Here is a 16634-nt window from a genome sequence, read left to right as displayed (position 1 = left end):
TGCTGAACCCAACTGCTGCAATAAGGAAAGTCCAATTATTTATTCCGTTTTTAGCCCACCCTCCCCTGTGCAACGGGGACATGAATGTGACTGATAGGACAGACGTTCCGGCATTAACGTCTGTTGTGGCAATTCTTTGATCTTGAACAATGGATCTAAAATTTCCTATCGGAAATTGCTGATACTCAGAGGGGGAGAAATTATTCTGGGTGAGCAGCTCACTAGTGCATCTAATACAACATCCTGTTTTCTGTGGTAGCTGATTGGATGCTCTGGAAGGTCCACAGAAGGAGCCATTTCTGGTTGAGGCAACTGGGTGCCACAGCTTGGAGGGATAGCTACACAGTGACAAGCCAAGGCTCTGCAATAGCGAAATAGGCTCCCTGGCTCTGCAATAGCGAAAAACAAGGTCTTCCCTGGCTCTGGTGGGGTCTGCCCAGAGAGGTTGGCATGACTGGCTCATGTATGTTTAGGAAACTAAACCTAGACCAAAAGAACAGTGTGTTGAACCTTGTTGTTCAAGGACTCATTCAGCAGATGGGCTTAAAGCTGTTACTGCTGTGGATTTCTTATGTTGTCTGATAGGCCTTTCCTACTGAGGGGACCCACACAGCCTCTCACAATGCTGAGGGACCAGGTTTGTTTTAAACTGTAAACGTTTCCCTCAGTAACCAATTCTTAGGGTAGCAAGTGTAAAAGTTTGGGTTTGTCAGCTTTGTGATGAGCAAGTAGAACACAGGTGACTGAGGCAGAAGCAGTATGTCAGTAACATTCATTTCCAGGTTGGTTTCAAAGAACAGATCAGTGGGACCAGGTCTCCGGATAGTCAAAGGAGAAACCTGCCTGAGGCACACAAAGTTTAAGCCAGCTACGGCTCCAAAGTGTGGTTTGAATACTCTTTAGTGCTTGCCGGTACACACAGGCTTTCTCTGACCAGTCGCTAGGTTGGATCCCCTCTCACACGCAGGACTCCATACCCACAAGCCTGCCCTTTCCCAAGAGTCAGGCTAAATGGCACCAGGTCTGCGCATCATCAGAGACAGGCCTCGCACAGAGGTATCCTGTCCTCTCCCAGAGATAGAGCTAAACCACTCTGCCGCACAACGAGGCAAAGCTGCCCTTCCAACTGCTGTCTTGCTGAGGCAGACCAACCTGTGAGTGCCCTGCCCTCTCCCTGAGGTAAAAGGTAAAGGTTCCCTTGCTCGAAAGCCAGTCGAGTCCGACTCTAGGGTTGCGGTGCTCATCTCCGTTTCAAAGCCGAAGAGCCAGCGCTGTCCGAAGACGTCTCCGTGGTCATGTGGCTGGCATGACTAAACACCAAGGCGCACGGAACGCTGTTACCTTCCCACCAAAGTGGTACCTATTTATTTATTTATTTATTTATTTTTCGTATTTATACCCCTTCTTGCTTTCAAACTGCTAGGTTGGCAGGAGCTGGAACTAGAGATGGGAGCTCACTCCATCATGCGGCACCTCGGGCTCAAACGGCTTAACTACTGACCTTCCACAGCCTGCAGTTCAGCGTCTTAACCACTTGAGCCACCACAGCTCAAGTGGTCTACCCTGAGGTAGACCTGAGCTATCTCCTGCCATGCTTCCCTCCAAAATGCCATCCTCCTCCTAAAAAGTGGTCAGATGCTGGAGCAGCCTTCTCATGGGCTCAGCTGAGTGGCTGTTTCCCCCTTCATGGCATCCTCACAGCACCCCAGCCAAGGCCCGTGTAAATTGGCATGGAGGGGGACCAGATCTGGCTTCTTACAGGAGGACCTTCGCTGGGCGGAGATGTATGTGGCCTCCTGTCAGGGGCAGGATGGCCTTCTGTCCATCACAGTCTGTAATAGGTGTGTTGTCTTTCCTGTGAATTATGTGGTGTGTGTTTAACGGGATGGTTCATCAAGCCTTTCGAGGCTTATAATAAGGAATGACTTGGAAAAAAAAATCAAATCCTGTTCTAAATAGCTCTTAAAAGCACATAACTCTGCTGTAGACCGTGGTCTGAGGAGGGGGGGGGGGGGGGGAGCCATTATCAGAAATCGGGTGTGATTGAGGATGCCGAAATTCAAATACAGACTGTGAAGACCTATTTTTTTAAAAAAACTGACAACATCTGCTAGGCATTCTGTCATTTAGCATGCTGTTTAAGTATCCCTCCCTTTCCAAATTTGGATTTGTTTGTCAGGTACCTTAAAAACCTCCACTAGTTAGAAGGCAGCAGGAAAAGAGGACCGCCTCCATCAAGGAAGCCACAGCCTTCAGTTTGCAGGAGCTCAGCAAGGCTGTTAACGATAGGACATTCTGGAGGACATTAATTCATAGGGTCACGACAAGTTGTTAGCGACTTGACGGCACTTGCACACACTGCATTTGGAAGCTGGATTCTCTTTTAAAATTTTTTTGTAAACTAAAATCACTGCAAAATGTGGCAACCGCAACAAGACATAATCACATCAGGGAGTGATCAGGGCAAAAATCTCCCCTACAGCTATAATTTAAATCTGGAAAAAATTGCCACAGATCAATCCTGCAAGGACAGAAAACAAAAGTCATCCAACTACAGACAGCTGTACCCTCCCAACACATCACAAGCTCTTGACATCTATATACTGCAATTCAGAATATATAAACAACTAGTAATAAGGCCAGTTGCAGAAAGAAATGCAACGAGCGCTAGAAAGAGTGCCTGGGAGACTGCTCTGGCCTGCAGCAGTTGCCCGTCCCCACCCCCTGATGCTGCACATGAGCCAGAGAGAAGGAGGCCCCAACCAGCCCCGCGGAGAGTCCCGTCCGTCCCTTCCATTGGCTCAGAGTACACTGAGCCAGAGACGCTGGCCGCTGTTTCTGTGGGCGGGACTCCGCAACCCAGGCAGCCAACGTAGCCAGCACCTTCTGAGTGGCAGTTCAGGCAGCCAACTGATTTTGGCGTGCATAGAACCTTGTGATTCAAAAATGGAATCTCTCCTTATGTATAACTAGGAAAAAGGCCCGTTGTGGAAATAAATACAACAACCTCTGGAAAGAGGCTCTGGGCGGGTGCCCTGGCCTTGGACACTCAGTGTCAATTTGCTGTGGCGACCTCAGCAGGGTATAATGACACTGAGTCCACCATTTTCTCCAGAGGAACTGATCTCGACTACCTAAAGAACAGTTGTAATTTTGAGTGATCTCCAGCCCTCACCTGGAGATTAGTAATTATGGTTCCCCAGAAGGGAATGGTTGGTTTGGAGGGTGGAGTACCTGTACGAGGTCCCACGCCTCCTGAAACCCCACCCTCTCCAGGCTCCATCCCTCACATCTCCAGGAATTTCCCACCTGGAGTTGGCAACCCTATCTCATTCCCAGCCAATCATCAACCTACTTTTATTTTCCCCTCACTCTTCAGCTTTCCACCCCCCACACACCTGCAGCCTCTCCCTTGCTCTGCCCAGACTGCTATGTCACATTGGCTGTCATATGGGGGCCACCTCAGCAGTATATAAGGATACAGAGCCCACCATTTTCTCCAGGGGAACTGATCTCTGCCATCTGGAAAGCAGTTGTAATTCTGAGGGATCTCCAGCCCTCACCTGGAGATTGGACAGTGTTTAGAATGTTAGAGGCGAAAGCCAATCAAGTCGCATATGCAAATGACCTCTGTGTTCTGAGGCAAAGGCCAATGAGGCTGCATATGCAAATAACCTCTGTGTTCTGATTGGCTCTGGGGAGGAGAGGAACAGCAAAATGTTTAGAATGTTGAAGGCAGGACTCAGGCAAAGCAACCAATGGATAGTGAGACCCTCTGAATGACAGATCAGAGAGCGAACTGATTTTGGAGCGTGTGGAATGTTCGGCTTTTATAAGGGAGATTGAGTAGTGGTCCCACAACTTTCTATGCACTCCAAAATCAGTTGACTCCATGATGTGTCAATCACAGAATGAATGCTTGGGATCCAACATTCAAAATAACTCCACGTTGAAAAGCAAAGCAAGGTTTATTTCAAAGCGTTGGTTTAACCAGAACAGGACATTGTTAGGAATAACTACAGGTAACCAGGGAAGGCATAATATAGACATTTGAACCAGGTAAGGACCAATGAGTCCAGTTCCCGCTGGCGGGAATAGACCATACAGTTCGCGCCCATTGCATGGGAACGCAACAGTTCTATAATGTCAACACAGGTTCAGTTCACATGCTAGATACCCAAAACATTCTAGGCGAAGCTTCCCTCCTACACCCAGCTGCACAACCTTGGCGGGTTCCGCGGACTACATAACATAACTCAAGTAAACAAGGAATGAGAGAGGGGGGGGGGGGGAAGGAAACTACACAGGAACCGGAATGACAATGGCAGCTAGCTGACACCATTCCCTCATGGGGAACCACTGTTGCCAAAATCCAGCTGAGGGTTGGAGATCACTCAGAATTCCAACTGGTCTCCAGATGGCATTGATCAGTTCCCCTGGAGAAAATGGTGGACTATGTGTCCTTATACCCTGCTGAGTTGCCCCCCCCCCCTGTGACAGCCAAGGTTATGTGGCAGTCAGGGCTTCAGAGCATGGTGGGGGCTGCTGGTGGGGGGGAGATGGAAAGCTGATCAATGAGGGGGAAGTGTAGGTTGATGCTTGGCTGGGAAGTAGATAGGGTTGCCAACTCCAGATGGGAAAATTCTGGAGATTTGAGAGATGGAGCCTGGAGAGGGTGAGGTTTGAGGAGGAGTGGGGCCTCAGACAGGTACAATGCAATAGACTCTGCCCTCCAAACCAGCCATTCCGTAATTGGGAACCACTGTTGCCAATCTCCAGGTGGGGGCTGGAGATCACTCAGAATTGCAACTGCTCTCCAGATGGCATTGATCCACTCCCCTGGAGAAAATGGTGGACTCTGTGTCCTTATACCCTGCTTAGGTTGCCATGGCAAATTGATTCTGAGTGCCCACGGCCTTGGCACTCTCCCAGAGCCTCTTTCTAGCACCCATTCTATTTATTTCCACAATGGGCCTTATTCCTAGTTATATATAAAGAGAGATTGCCTAGTAAGGATTTACACCTAAATTTACACTGAGTTAAAACATCGATACTTCCATAGTACATTACTGGCGCATAATATTGCCTGGCCAGGGTGATAAAAGTGCAAAATCACACATTCTGGTTAAAGTCAAGGCTCCCTTGGTTGCTGGGCTGGGGTTAATCTAAAATGAATTAGAAACTGGATTCTCTTTTCTTGCTGTGCCAGGTCAATGAGGGAAATGGTGTATTTGCCTATTGGGGGCCTTGCTTTCATGAAAGAGGACAGTGCTTTACTGAGAAGGAAGGGCACAGATTGTCTTGTAGCTGATTCAGATACCTTTTTAAATAAAAATAGGAATACATTTTGTAATGAAATAGTTGAAGCTCCTACGATAAAAACTTAGCCACTAGATGACACCACAAAGAAATTAAAAGTGAATGTTTACACAAATGGAAAAGTTAGAAGAGTCAAGTTTTCAGCTATATTTGTCAATTTTCCTTCTCTCGTTAGCGCTTTTCAGTCCTAAACCAGTAATCCACTACGGTTGAACTGTAGTTTTGCATTGATCCTAAATTGTTTTGGTGCCCATTGGGCCATCTGTACAGATCCATAGACCAGGGAAACGGTTTAGAAAAGAACTTTTTAAAATAGCTTCTTCCACATCGCCTAGCCAAGTGGCTTTCAAACTCTGTTCTGGGGGATCCTGGGGCTGCTTGGAAACATTTTGAGGATGCCTTTAATGAGAACCTCAGTAATGGGGAATCAGGCTCCCATGAAAAATTGTTCATCTCCTGCAAAGGGGAGAATGTTGTACGTTCTGTGACATGCTCTCAGTTTGTGCGTGCTAGTAGTGACGCCCGAAACTGCAATCAGAACAAACACTGGTTGCTCATGCTTTGTAAAACGTTGCGCATTTCAGGTATCACAGTTTGGTCTGGTGCTTGATTTCAAAGATTGGGGGGGGGAGTAAAAGATATTGTGATGTGATACCACCCTAAGAGACCGAGATATCAGAATGAAAGCAGGTGTGTGCACATTCACGACACAGGTAGAGCCATGTCAGAAGGAGGGTGCCTTTACTTTGCAGGAATGCTTTTACACTGTGCACAAAATGCTCTCTGCCCTTGCCCGGAATGAGTGACAGTGTGATGCCATCATGATTCCTGACTGGCTAGGATGGGCATCGCCAACAAAAAGAAGAATTCAGATCTAGCCTGCAAAAAATAAAAAATGAATAAAGCAAGCAGGAAGGGGGTGGGTGTCCTTAAGAGAATATTTCTCAGACCCTGCAAGTTTTCTTCTTGCAGAGAAAAGGTGCAAATGGGGCACCTGACTCGACAGTAGCACATCTCATGTGTATCACTGATGTCGAGCTCTCCTCTGCTCCGTTTACATTGGGATTGTTAAGTGCAAACTGCACCTTTAAACCCTTAATAATGTGTTTTATATTGTTCTAAATCTAAACTATGTTACAAATGTCTTGCACATGTACTTGCACAGCTTTCCAGAGTTGTTCCTGTCTCCCCCCCCCCAATCTCCTGTCCACCCAACCCACTCAAAAGAATAAGGAAATTACTGTACTAAAGAAGGAATTTCCTTCATTGTCTTAGTCCTTCCATGGTAGGGGGAAATGAGAAGGTGCATCACTCGTCTATTTAGTATTCTAGGCTAAGTGAGCCCTGCTGCGTAGGGAAGGGTGGGTTAGAAATGGAATAAAAAAATGAATTGGCTCTTGACTACTTTGCACATTCCCATACTTCAGTTTTGGGACAATACTTTGATCCAGGACGTTCTGTGAGTGATCCGGCATGAAGAATGACTTTGGCAAAAATACTCGCAAAAATCCTGCTTTTTAAAAGTCAGAAGAGTCATCAGTGCGATCAGTGTGCGGAGGGGAAGGGAAAGGAGTTTGTAAGCCACTCTGAGACTCCTTTGGGTAGTGAAGGGTGGGGTATAAATCCAATCTCCTCTTCTTCTCTCAAGAGCAGTCCTCGCAAGAGCTCTCTCAGCCCCGCCTACCTCACAGGGTGTCTGTTGTGGGGCGGGGAAGGGAAAGGAGTTTGTAAGCCACTCTGAGACTCCTTTGGGTAGTGAAGGGTGGGGTATAAATCCAATCTCCTCTTCTTCTCTCAAGAGCAGTCCTCGCAAGAGCTCTCTCAGCCCCGCCTACCTCACAGGGTGTCTGTTGTGGGGCGGGGAAGGGAAAGGAGTTTGTAAGCCACTCTGAGACTCCTTTGGGTAGTGAAGGGTGGGGTATAAATCCAATCTCCTCTTCTTCTCTCAAGAGCAGTCCTCGCAAGAGCTCTCTCAGCCCCGCCTACCTCACAGGGTGTCTGTTGTGGGGCGGGGAAGGGAAAGGAGTTTGTAAGCCACTCTGAGACTCCTTTGGGTAGTGAAGGGAGGGGTATAAATCCCATCTCTTCTTCTTCTTCTACCCCACAGGGTGTCTGCTGTGGGGAGGGGAAGGGAAAGGAGTTTGAAAGCTGCTCTGAGACACCTTTGGGTAGTGAAGGGCGGGGTATAAATCCAATCTCTTCTCCTCCTCCTCCTCCAATGGAGCATGGTAGGGTTTCTTCCAGCGCCTGAAGAGAGGAGTGCCTCCCCTCCAATTCTTTCCCTGCATTCTTTGCATGTGCAGGACTCGGCGGAACTCCAGTTGTCTTTGGCCTTCTGTCTGCTGCAGAGTGCCGTAATAGAATCCGTACGTGAAGGGGCAGACACATTAGCAGACGATGTAGGGGTTAGCATGCGGGACAGCAGAGGGCTGCAGAAGCAAAAGCGGAGGTGTTAAACAGGCTGCTCGGCTGGCGACAGAAACAAGAGAGCGAGCAAAAACGCCTCGAGATGAAACTGAAAGCCTTTGGCGCCGAAATCCCCGCGCTGTCTTGCAGCAGCTGCCTGCGTCGGCTGGCTGCCCCTTCCCCTGCTGCAGCACAAAATGCAAAGGGATCAAAATGCAAACGAAATTAGAGTCCAGTGGGGGCACCTTTAAGACGAACAAAGGTTTTTTTCCCAAGGTATGAGCTTTCCTGTGCAAGGCACACTTGGTCAAACACACTGGAATGGCAGACGAGGTTCTAAAGCAGAAGTGGTGAATCTGTGTGTGTGGGGGGGTGGAGGGGAGATTGGATTTATACCCCACCCTTCACTCCTTTCCCTTCCCCTCCCCACAACAGAGACCCTGTGAGCAGTGTTCCCTCTAAGCTGAGTTAGTGTGAGCCAGCTCACAGTTTTTTAGCCTCTGGCTCACACATTTTTGTCTTGGCTCAGGAAGGATGGCTCCAGAGCAAACTAATTCATGCAGTAGCCAAATTGCTTGCTCACAACTTGAATGCCAGTAGCTCACAAAGTAGAATTTTTGCTCACAGGATTCCACATCTTAGAGGGAACATTGCCTGTGAGGTAGGTGGGGCTGAGAGAGCTCTGGCAGAAACTGCTCTTTTCAAGAACACCTCTGACAGAACTATGGCTTGCCCGAGGTCATCCAGCAGCTGCAAGTGGAGGAGTGGGGAATCAAACCCGGGTCTCCCAGATTAGAGTCTGCACACTGAACCACTGCACCAAACTGGCTGCACACTCCATGGTTTTCTATGGAAAGCTCTGGAAGTCTCTGAACTGAAGAAGGAGGTACTCCTCTCCTCATGGGCAGAAAGAAAATGATCTAATATCCTGCCTCCAGAGATTGTGGGGGAAGGAGTACCCAAACCTCATGATGTCTTTCTCTACCTCAGACAGAAGGAACCTTCTTGGTAAGTCCAAAGTTGCTTTTTGCTTGATCGGTGGCTCACAAGCACAGAGTCTGCATACCCCAGTTTTCCCCCCCATCCTCAGAGAGGTTTGTAAAACAGCCTTCCTGATTGTGGGGTGGGAGCACACAAGAGTTCTTTACTCACAGGGTGCGGTCAGACGGCATGCTGAGAGCGGGTTAAACTGCTCTGGTTCTAACCGGACTATATTTGATCTAGATAATCGCGATCACACTTACCTCCCTTATCCTGCCTCACCATGCAGTCAGGTCGCTCCCCGGCGTCTACACTACCAATGCATGGGAGTGTGCGTCGGCAAGTTTTTAACATTTTTTCTCAGTTTGCGCATGCTCATAGGCGCCCCTCCGTAAAATGGAGGGACCAAACTACCATGGCGCATGCGCAGAACCACCAGGGCGAATCAATCCAACCCCTCCAACAAAAGACTTCCCTTTAAAAGTTTGACCTGAAAATGGCCTTGAACAGCTCTTGTCAGAACTACAGCTTGCCCAAGGTCATCCAGCCAGGTGCAAGTGGAGGAGTGGGGAATCAAACCCGGTTCTCCCAGATTAGAGTCCGCCCACCTAACCACTACACCAAACTGAAAATAATGTTGGAAATCATATCTGCTTTAGTGCTTTATGAATCTTCCCTCTATTTAGGCTTCGATGCATTGGTGTAAGGGGCCACTTCCTCACCTGTATGTTTGCAGCCTCTACTAAATATTGCATAGACAATATTCATCAGTGATATGCTCTGGGTCAAACCTGAATGGCCTAGTGGTTTAAGAACATAAGAACATAAGAGACGCCAATGTTGGATCAGGCCAAAGGCCCATCCAGTCCAACACTCTGTGTCACACAGTGGCCAGAAATACCAGTGCCATCAGGAGGTCCAGCAGTGGGGCCAGGACATTAGAAGCCCTCCCACTGTTGACCCCCCCCCAAGCACCAAGAAGACAGAGCATCACTTGCCCCAGAGCCCCTAGCTATACCTTGTGGCTAATAGCCACTGATGGACCTCTGCTCCATATGCTTATCTAATTCCCTCTTGAAGCCGTCCATGCTTATAGCTGCCACCACTTCCTGTGGCAGTGAATTCCAAGTGTCAATCACTCTTTGGGTGAAGAAGTACTTCCTTTTATCCGTTCTAACCCGACCGCTCAGCAATTAGTTTGCCAAGTGATCCTGGGCCAGTCACACTCTCTCAGCCTAACCTCCCTCACAAGGTTGTTGTGAGGATAAGATGGAGGCGGGGAGAAGGATAGGAGCTACTTTGGGGTGAGAAAGGCAGGGTATAGATTAATTTTTAAAAAGTAAAATTGAAAAAATAGATGGCCCGCCCTGGTGGATCCCAGGCTAGGATGTTTTATGTAGCTCCCCCCCCCCCCCCTCTCTGTAGCCTGCATTTTTTTTAATTTAAACTGAGTATTTAAATTGTATGGATATTTTGTGCAAGTTGCTTTGGTTCCTCACTGGGGAGAAAAGCAGGATAAGGAATGCTTCCTGTTTAAATCCGAGCTGCTTTGTGATCCGTGTTTGACATTGATTTATTTTCTTCCATCTGTGCCTGCCCTTTCCCCGAATGGGGACTTAAAGCCGCTCACAACATTCTCCTCTCCTTGGGTGCGGAAGTGGAATATGGCAGTCTTAAGTGACCGCTGCGTTGAATCCCAAGACATTTCAGGAAACATTAAACCTACCTGAACTCTGAGTGTTTCATTAAAAAGCTATCTTAACGTTTCAAACAAAAACTTCACTTTTGACAGCAAGAACCTCAGAAGAGCCCTGCTGGATCAGAACAGGGGTCCATCTAGTCCACCATCTGGTCTCTCACAGTGGCCAACCATTTCCTCTGGACGGCCAACACCAGGGCATAGAGGTCGAGGCCTTCCCCTGAGGTTGCCTCCTTGCTCTGGGATTCAGAGGCTTAGTACCTCTGAATGTGGAGTTTCCCCTCAGTCACCATGGCTAGTAGCCATTGATAGATTTATCCTCCATTAATCTATCTAATCCGCTTTCAAAGCGGTTGATTCCTATGGCCATCACTACATCCTCTGGCAGCAAATTCCACATTTTAATCACAGAATCACAGAGCTGTAAGGGGCCATAGAGGCCATCCAGCCCAACCCCCCGCTCAATGCAGAATCAACCTAGAGCATCCCTGACAAGGGTTTGTCCAGCCGCTGCTTAAAGACTGCCAGCAAGGGGGAGCTCACCACCTCCCTAGGCAGCTGATCCCACTGTTGAGCAGCTCTTACCATAAAAAAGTTTTTCCTCATATCCAGCCGGTAGCTTCTCGCCCTTAATGTAAACCCCTTATTGCGAGTCCTATCCTCTGCTGCCAACAGGAACAGCTCCCTGCCCTCCTCTAAGGGACAGCCTTTCAAATACTTAAAGAGAGCAATTAAAAGTAGTATTTCTTTTTCTAAAGTAGCATTTTGTAAAGTAGTATTTCCTTTTGTCTGTTCTGAACCTACTGCCCATCAGCTTCATTGGATGCCCCCGAGTTCTAGTATTTGGGGAGAGGGAGAAAAAGTTCTCTTTGTCAACTCTTTCCAACCCATGACTTAGGTATTGTCTTGAGAAAGGTGTGAAGTATCATAGTATGTTTGCGGGTGTCTTTGCTGCTGTCTCTTGAACACTGACCAGTCTGTCATTCTGGAATCTTTCAAACAGTTATGAACCACAAAGAAGATCAAGAATTTTTTGACGAATGGAATGATTTCAAGGACTATTTAGAGAATAACTGGGATGTAAAACAAAATTTATTATATTTAGAACAATATTGATAGAAATGTTATCTTATAACTGAAACTAGAATGGTGAAACAAAGATATATATGTAAAGGGAAGTAGGGCAGAGCACTGTGGGAAGCCACTAGTAAGGGGGGGAGGGAAGGGAAATATGGGTATTTGTTAAGTGAAAGTAAATGTTAAATGTGTTATTATATCCAAAAATAAAAGTTTTGTGACAGAAAAAAAAACAGTTCGTCACTTTGAAGGCATTAATTGGGGTTTTCAAGACTCTCCTTAGATATATTCAACAGTTAATGGCAAAAGTGTTAGGTATTTTATTATTAATCGCTTCTTATGTCTTATAAGCAGAAGCACAGATATGCATGAGCTAATATAAATATATATTCTAACAGTGAAGTTAGACAAGTTTGAGGATACTTGATTGGAGCTGTGAACAGACAAGGCAGATCTTTCTACAAACCTGAAAAATGCCCTGGGTTTGCAGAAAAATCTGATACCTAAACAAAAAACAACCCCCCACCAACATTGGGTGGTTAAAAAACCCACAAAATCATAAAAGAGACACCTATAGTTTAAAAAAAGTTCTCCGTGGCAGTTGCTAGACAACTACAGCATTCTAGGCTTGGTTTCTGTCACTAAAACAGAAGGGGGAGGGAGCAGGACCCTTTCCAAGGCTGTTTTGGCCTTTGAGGGAGTGATTGTTGGGACTAGGCCTGGCAGCAATTACGGGGTGACTTGATACCACGTGACTTCATTACTCTGCTAGGCCTGGCTGCTTGTTATGAAAGCCAGTCTGCTTGTATATGAAAGCCAGTATAGTGTAGTGCAGGGGTCCTCAAACTATGGCCCGCGGGCCACATGTGGCCCGCAGAAAACATTTATCCAGCCCGCCGGGTGTTTATTTATCCTGCAATAGAGGGTCTCCTCTGTGGATTCCACCAAGGGCTCCTGGGAGGGCTGCGCAGGCGAGGGCTGTCTGGAAGAGCCCTGCTTGGAATTTGTTCATAGGTTTTTTAAAAAACTATAGTCCGGCCCTCCAATGGTCTGAGGGACAGTGAACTGGCCCCCTGTTTAAAAAGTTTGAGGACCCCTGGTGTAGTGGTTAGAGTTTCAGAGTAGGGTCTGGGAGACCTGGGCTTAAATCACCAGCCTGCCGTGGAAGCTAGGTAATGTTGGGCCAGTCACATACCTGCAGCCTAACCTATCTCATAGGCTGATGTGAGGATAAAATGGAAGTTATTAGGAGAATGATGTAAGCTGCTTTGGTCCTCACTGTGGAGAAATGCAGGATATAAATGAAGTAAATAAATAATAAATATAACTGAACTTAGGCAGAGAAAAGGTTGGTGAATGGCTAGGAATGGGAGGATGAAGCAGGAGAGGATATGGGGGTTGCCAGGAGGAGGGAATGGGGAAATAATGTAGGGGAGAGGAATACAGGGGAAAGTGATGCTCTCCCTCAAGTTCTTGGGGGTTCCCTACCATGCAAGTGGGCCTGGCTCAGTGGCCAGCACCTCACAACTGGGACATAGTTTTCCTAGACAGGGGTTGCTGGGGTGGGGAAGGGACAGCTGAAGAGAGAGAGAGAGCTAAAGGTAGGTTTGCTGTCTGGTGGGAAGGAAAGGAGGAAGCGGGAAAAGGGGAGAGGCTATGGGGGCTTTTAGGAACTGGAAATAGGAAATACTGGGGGAGGTTCCCGCTTGTGGCCTCTGTTTCTCAGGACCGGTCCCTGTTTTCGGGGATCTCTCCCCGTTAATGCACAGTTCTTGTTTCGTATCTGAAGATTTGTGATTTGTAAAAAAAAAACCTTTTAAAAATAAGGTCAGAAGTACTTGTTTTCTTTCCACCTCTGCCATCCCATAATGGCCTGGATCAGGAACACGCTTGGCTTAACCCAAAGGTGGAGCACCGTGGTCAGACATGGTGACCTTATGTGCCTAGAGGAAAGGGACAGGCGCCACCATATGAAGCTGAGAATCCTTTGCTGATGCCACCTTTTTTTAAAATGTAGTAATCCTTTTGTTCTTGTGAACTGTCCTTTCCCCTTCCTCATGAATGTTCTTTCCCTTCCATTTCTAGGGCTGCCAAGTGGGGGCGGGTGGCGGGTAAACCCTCGCTTCGGAGGCCCGATTTCTGCTGCCGCGGAATCGGGCCCCGGGGGGAACTCCACCCCCCGAAGCGCAGCATGGCTGCATCACCGGAGGTGACGCAACCACGTCGATCACGTTGGGGGCGTGGCCCCAATCGTCAGAGGCCTCCGACGATCGGGGCCACGTCCTCAATGTGATCGACGTCGCGCTTCACTTCCGGGGACGTGCTGGCGGCGGCGCGCGCACGCACGCATGCATGCATCAACAGAGAGCTCCCGGAGCCCGGCGAGGCTCCCCCGCCGGTAGGAAAAATCAACTTGGCAACCCCATCCATTTCCCATTGATCCCCCCCCTTTATTCTTCCTCAGGGCAGTGCCCGGGAACATACATGTGAAGAAAGTCATGCACTGTATAAAATAAAAGATCACCTAGCCAATTATTCTTCACATGAAAAGCATCATTAAAACGTACGCTCAGACGATTCATGCTGCCCCTCCACTGTGGCTTCCTGGGGGAAGTGTGGAATCTGGGTCTGCATCACAATTGCAGTTATATCCACGGCCATTATACAAAGTCCAGTTTTGTGTTTCTAAATATATACCTCCAGTGCTTGTTTGTGTGGGAAAAAAACGAATAATAAAAGAGTCGGGGAATCAATCCTTTTTGGTCCCGTGGGCACCAAACGAGGCAGGAGTTGAGCTATCCAAACACATCCTGAAATGATGTGGAACTAGGTTAATGTGGTGGGTTGCCAGCCCCCAGGTGGCACCTGGAGATCTCCCACTATTGCAGTTGATCTCCAGACAAGCGGGATCAGTTCTCCTGGGGGAAATAGCTGCTTTGGAGGGCGGGCTCTGTGGCTGAGGACCCACCCCAGGCTCCACCCACAACATCTCCAGGTATTTTCCAAACCAGAGCTGGTAACCCTGCATGATGTGCCTTATTAAATTGCTGAAAAGACTACTCCTTTTTTGCACCCCTTACCAGAAAACAGTATTTATCAAGGAACGTGAAGTCACTAGAGGAAAGGATCTGGAATTTCCCCCCCTCTGTACTATGTTCTGGTTTTATTTATTTGCTAGTGCTATACAAAATTGTTTCTGAATACCAAAGGAAGTTGGTGGAAAGTTTTATGCAAAACCACTGAATTAATACATAGGCAAGGGGATAAGACGATTAGGCCAGGGGTCCCCAACCTTTTTGAGCCTGTGGGCACCTCTGAAATTCTGATGTTGTGTGGTAGGTGCAGCAATAAAATGGCTGCTACAAAATGACTGCTGCAGGAGGCGGAGGCAGCCACCAAATGGATGCCGTGGCTTCCTTTCAGTCACACCATGAAGATTCTTGTGCTCTAGTGGCAGCTGCCACCAGAGCACAAGTAACATTTCGAAAAATCTGCTCCATCGATCAGAAGCGTCACTGCAGAAATGCACTGCTGGGCCCTGCACACTTTCTAAGCACATTTGGTGGGCACAAGGAAAGGGGTCATGCTCATTGGCACCACATTAGGGACCCCCGGATTAAACTGTCCCTCTTTTCGTTTGTTCCAAGTGCTCACAGAACCCATGGTTCTTGGTCCTTTCTTGGAAGCAACAAGTGGACTGTGTGGATTGTGCACACAGAGGGTGGCCACTTGTTCCATTGGCAGGTTGTATGAGAGGCAGAAGTTCAACACACATAGCTATTCCAGAGACTTCACCTGCAGAGACTGAAGTTCTTCCAGAAAAAAAGTGGTTGACTGAATGAATACCCATATGCTGCATGCCCTACATCTCTCTCTCTCTCTCTCTCTCTCTCTCTCTCTCTCTCTCTCTGTGTGTGTGTGTGTGTGTGTGTGTAAAGGGCTGTCAAGTCACAGCTGACTTATGGTGACCACCAGCAAGGGGCTTTCAAGGCAAGGAAGAAGCAGAGGTGGTTTGCCATGGCCTTCCTCTGCAGAGCCTTCCTTAGTGGTCTCCCTTCCAAGTGCTGACCCTGCTTAGCTCCCATCCTAGTACCAACCCTGCTTAGCTGAGACTTACTATGACCCCAGCCAGGGGCTTTCAAGGCAAGTGAGAAGCAGAGGTGGTGTGCCGATGCCTTCCACTGCAGAGTCTTCCTTTCTTCTTTCTTCTTTCAATTTATTGATCGCTCAATCCTTGCAGAACTGCTCTGAGTGATTTACAGTTACTCATTTCACAAGGGACTAACAATGCTTTATAGGAGTAAGGGAGGACAACACATATAATCTTTACATAGCACACGTTTTGCAGCCGATGGGGATTTGTTCAGTTGCAACTCAGACGTGATCCGGATGGCATTTTTCCCACTCGGCTTGGCTTGGCTGGATGACGTCAGCCTCTCCAGGACTCTTCGGGTCACAGCTCCATACTGCCACCGCTTGGCCGGAACGGCCCATTACAGGCTTCTTGATGCCGAAGAGATCTTGTAGGCTTTCGATCTTGCGAGCCGAACCTTCTGTTCGCCGGCTAACACCTCCCCCACGGGGGGGGGGTTGGTGTGCCCACTCTCTCTAACGAGTGGTACCCATTTTATCTACTCGCCGAAGCTTTCGAACTGGGGTGGACGGCGAGCTGGGGACAAGGCTGGTAGCTCACACCAGCGCAGGGCTAGAACTGACAGCAGTCCTGTTCAGCTCAGATGTTACTTGTAACCAGAGGATAAATCCCCTGTGCCACCGCTCCCCTTGGTGGTCTCCCTTCCAAGCACAGCTTCCGAGAGCTGATGAGATCAGGTTGTACCATGCCGCCTTTTTTCCTGTATGCCTGTGTCGTTCCATTCAAAGGATCTGGGTTCCAGACAAGGATCCAGTGGTCTGGTGTGCCATAACCTCTGAAGATGAAAGAGGAAGGATCCTTCCAAAGCTAGGCGTGACTCACGATTAAGAGTTCAGTCAAGTCCTCAAGAAGACATCCGGGCCAGAAGAAGTTCGTATTAAAAGTCAGTCCTAACACTGGGAGTGATCTCCGGTTATTTACTTATTTATTTGAAACATTTATCAGCTGTCTTTCTACCTTACAGAAATCAAGGTGGCTTACAACATAAATAGAAATAAA

The sequence above is a fragment of the Gekko japonicus genome, unplaced genomic scaffold, assembly GCF_001447785.1.
Source record: "Gekko japonicus isolate JY-2015 unplaced genomic scaffold, Gekko_japonicus_V1.1 scaffold891, whole genome shotgun sequence".
Taxonomy (NCBI): Eukaryota; Metazoa; Chordata; class Lepidosauria; order Squamata; family Gekkonidae; genus Gekko; species Gekko japonicus.
The sequence above is the reverse complement of the archived record's forward strand: the minus strand, read 5'-3'. Positions refer to the sequence as shown.